Genomic DNA, 4,888 nt, shown 5'->3' with positions numbered 1-4,888 from the left:
TCTCTGTTTACGGTCTATGCGTCGTCTGTATTAGAAAGTCCTTGAGCGTGAATAACTCATATGCAGCGTACTAGGCTCAGCAGAGCTATGAATGAATGGGTCAATGACTTCATGAGTCTGTACAAAAAGGATATCGAATAAAGTCTAATAATTTGATCATGCCTATAATAATTAAGGTCCAGGCATGGCATAATAAATAAATGTAGATTTTGCCATGGTATTTACGTTTTTGCTCGACTCTCTAAACTCTACCATTCACCCCCTTTTTTTATCTTTAAATATATCAAAATTGTCACTTTAAAATAAATACCCTTCTGTCCCAAGCCCAACCATTGATCCTGCTAGAGATCTGGCTCAGGGAGGATGTTCCTGAACCTCAATAGGATATAAGCACGTAAACAGACTTTAAGTCCATCGGCCTCGGTGGTGTCGTGGTTAAGCCATCGGACATAAGGCTGGTAGGTACTAGGTTCTTAGCCCTGTACCGGCTCCCACCCAGAGCGAGTTTTAACGACTCAACGGGTAGGTGTAAGACCACTACACCCTCCTCTCTCACTAACCACTAACCAACTAACCATATGTCCTGGATAGACGTCCCAGATAGCTGAGGTGTGCGTGCGTGCGTGCGTGCGTGTGTGTGTGTGTGTTTAACGACGCACTCAACACATTTTAATTACGGTTATATGGACCCGGACATATGATTAAGGACCACACAGATATTGAGAGAGGAAATCCGCTGTCGCCACTCCATAGGTTATCATAGAAATAAAGATGTTCCACAACAGAATCCCAAATATCTCGTGCAAAGTTGCGAGTCTTCGGTTTTAGATTTTTTTACCAACTGTTCTGCGTGGACAACGCGGATCTTCATAAAATGTCACCGAGGTAGAAATAAAGATGTTCCACAACAGAATCCCAAATATCTCGTGCAAAGTTGCGAGTCTTCGGTTTTAGATTTTTTTACCAACTGTTCTGCGTGGACAACGCGGATCTTCATAAAATGTCACCTAGGTAAAATCGCGACCAATGTTTTCATTCCAGTATAAGATGGCTAGGTTACTTCTTCGTTTATATTCCTTGTCAGAGAAGGAAATGCGTTTGTCATGGTATACCAGACAAGCATTGTTGAATGATTCCACATAGTGTGTATCGACACATGTGACGTAGTCTTCCGGTGTTTTGTATATGACAAGTCGCTTGATTGCGCAATCGAAAAGTTTGATGGCGATCGGGTCTCGCAATATGATTTTGCTGGGCTCGTAGTTTTTATCAGTTTTGCATCTTGATGCAAACAGTTATCGTGTATATTTTGATAATGTAAAACTATATTGTCAAGAAGACTTCTCAGTTTTTCTGGTGATCCAACACAATATTTCATGGCGTAATAATAATGCGTTTTCACCGATGCCGCTTTGTCAGACAATTCACCGTGCCATTTCACAGCATGGTACTTAACAGGGCCAGTGCAGACTTTTTTCATTTCTTTACTAATTCCCTTTGTTGCATGCCATGTGTCATTTGCGTTAGTAACACCAACACGGTTTTCTGACAAGTATTTATTTATGGTGACATTTCGGTCGTGTCCGTGGATGTTGACATTGATTCCACATTTATCAAAATGGTCGTATAATTTCTTTACACCGAATGTCTCATGTCTATGGCTTACTGGATCGTCATCTTTGGAGACGACTGCCAGTCCTATGACCTTTTTCGTTTCAAATCCAATGGCAACCACGTCAGAATGCCGTGCATTTTTTCGCCACCCATGCCTTGCGTCTGTCAATATCGTAATTCCTTTGAAGTCAGAATTAATATCAGAACATTGAAGTGTTGTGATAGCCGTTTCTCCGTCAACAGCATCTTTAATAGATTTATCAGCGATGCTATTTGTTTTGCAACAGTATAAATCTAAAAATCCACTGACGAAAGTCTCTGATAACTGACCAAATCCTGCAGATGCGACAAAACGTTCATACTGTGAATATCGCAAACCAGACACAAAAAGTGCATGCAAGATGCGAAAATTTGCGAGGAATGATCCACCCGGCAAACGAGGTGATGTGTCCACTTTCATGCTGTGTTGATTCTCACAGTGCAACGAAATCTTTCCTGTGTGCCCTGAGTATTTTATGGTTTCAATTTCCATGTGTTTTGAACATTCATGGGCATGCACCTGTAATCCGACACAAAGATTTTTTATTGCCGATTCTGTAATGAGACACATCTTTTCTGTACTCTGTTCCTTTGGACATGGTAAATATGTTGAACATTTGTGAGCGGTTCCCAAATCATCTGCAGTGGTGTTGCTTGGTGGCGATGCATGTTGTTGAAGATAAAAATCAAAAACCTCGTGTAGAATTGTGCTGTTGCTTGTATTTGAAACCCTGTCATCCAATAATAGTTTTGCGCGATCTATTTTGTTGAAGAGCAAAGTTTTGTCATCATTAGATTGGACATAGAATCGAATGTTTCCTGTCACCAGAGGAACGTCTTTTAATTTTCTTCGTTTATTTCTTATTCGCATATCATCACCCTCATCTGACTTTCTTTTCTTTCTTCCGAATTCTTGTCTGTTTTCGTCTTTTATATGCTGCATTTTCGATTTTTAAATAAGCAAGCTTCTAATTCGGAATATGTTTACATTGAAGAAACGTGTTGATTATTTTTAAAAAGGCGCCACAAATACAGGTTGGTGTTAATATTTAGTTTAGTCTATTTTTCTAAAGGGAATCCGTGAATGTTTCTGTTATGATACAATATAAGTGTATGGGTTTTAACAGGTTATTTCGATATAAAAACCAGAAGTAATATATTGTTCAAGCATATACACGCTCACACACACACACACACACACACACACACACACACACACACACACACACACACACACACGCACGCACACACACCTCCCCCATGATTTTCACAAGTTGGAATTACTTGTTATATGAACATTTATAATATATTCCGTCAATGAATCACTTCTTAGTACAATGTTTGGCACCAACATTTCAAATGCAATCTGACTCCATATTTTGTAAGTTTACGGCGGATCCCGACACGATCATCGTGAAAGGATGTAGCAATTCAAGTGGTGGTGGTGTCAGTGGTAGTGGTGGTGGTGGCGGTGGTGGCAGTGGTGGTGGTGGTGGTGTTGGTGGATGACTGGTGTTTAGATGTCGCATCATGGCATCTCTCCTGGAAAATATCTTTTCACACTCAGGACACGAGCTCTGATACATTGTGCTGCAATCAGACTCAAATTGAAATGGCGATGTCCGACTTCCGTGGCTCCTTTTATACAGTTTAAAATTGCCTCTGCCGTTCCGAGGCGTTACGCTTGTATCCCCCACCACTTTGTTGTTGTTGATTATGTGTCCTTTGGCATTTGAGTTGAGCTTTAGCCTGTTCCACCACCTGTTGCGTGGGAGATGTCATAATGACGGGAGGGTTGTTGTGTGACTCTTCGGGCTTCTTATTCTTCTTGTAATCTTTGTCGTACAGTTCCAAGAAACCATCCACGTCCATCCTTTCGCCCGTACGAGATTAAACGATACATTTGCCTTGAGCTTGCAACTGATAATAGCGAGTCCATATCTCGGTGTCGGGAACGTACAGTGTGTGTTCATGATGATCAGAACCCCAAAGGCATAGGTTTGAGATGAAGTGACACGGCGACGGATCCGGTAATAAATGTAGCAGGTTGTGTCATGTCATGTCCTGGGGTTTTACGTGCACATTCAGAACAAGCTGTTGTAGCGCACGCCTGTCGTGGGCACAAGAGCCGGCCTTGGCCGGCTCCTCCGTCCATGACAGGAAAGGTGGGGGGAGGGGAGAGGAGGGACCGCCTGCACTGGCAGGTGCAAGGGAGCACTAGCAGCCCGATCAAGTCGGTAGCAGGCGGGTGGGGGTGGTGGTGGTGTTATAGAATTTTGAATGGAGCAATTAATGCCAAAGAGAAGGGGTGCACAAGAGCCGGCCTTGGCCGGCTCCTCCGTCCATGACAGGAAAGGTGGGGGGAGGGGAGAGGCGATCACCACGGTCGAGACAGGTTATTTATACCATCGGTGGTTAGGTCGCCCCAGCGATGACGTCACAGACATGTTAGGACTTTAAAATAACAAAATATTTTTTCATTTTCATTTTTATTTCTACAGACAACATAATGTACAAAAGCGATGGATCAACCAACGACTACTTTAACAACTATTAACTGTCTATCTAACAGCAATTCAAATGTTACAATTTATAATAATATAAGAGATATACGTTAGTGGTAATAGAAAAACAAAAACAACACTAAAGTCCCAAATGTCTTTTTTCTTAGATTAAGAATGGTTGTTCGTTGGGGTAACACCCCTGTGCGTGCTGTAACCTCACCGTGGTGCAGGGGTGTAACATTCTCTTTGAAAATGGCCAATACAGCACAAATTGAAATTTTGAGTAAAAGTCAGTATCTATCTGTGATATTTTATTTGTGCACAGTTATTTACACTGTTTTTGTTTAAATCTTGAATTTTTATATTTATGTTGATCATCACCTTATTTGTTTGCATTACCATAGTTTGACTCCCAATAGCCGATGTATTTTTCGTGCTGGGGTGTCGTTAAACATTCATTCATTCATTCGTTGGGGTAACAGTTCCTGCATTGTAGCGCCAACAGCTGATTGTTGTGGTCCGTTCCGAAGCTACACGGCTCTGTCCGCTTGATTTCAGGAATCTCTTCGGCAAGCTCATCAACCCTTTTCATCAAACCCTGCCATTCTTTAAACTTCAGATCAATCCCTTTACGTGTAGGTTTCAAATCGTCTTCCCCATCGGGGATCCACCACTGTCTAATATCTACTACGTGATAGGGACTCTTCGATTGTTTTCAAGTGGCCGATATT

The sequence above is a fragment of the Gigantopelta aegis genome, chromosome 1, assembly GCF_016097555.1.
Source record: "Gigantopelta aegis isolate Gae_Host chromosome 1, Gae_host_genome, whole genome shotgun sequence".
In the NCBI taxonomy this organism is placed as follows: Eukaryota; Metazoa; Mollusca; class Gastropoda; order Neomphalida; family Peltospiridae; genus Gigantopelta; species Gigantopelta aegis.
The sequence above is the reverse complement of the archived record's forward strand: the minus strand, read 5'-3'. Positions refer to the sequence as shown.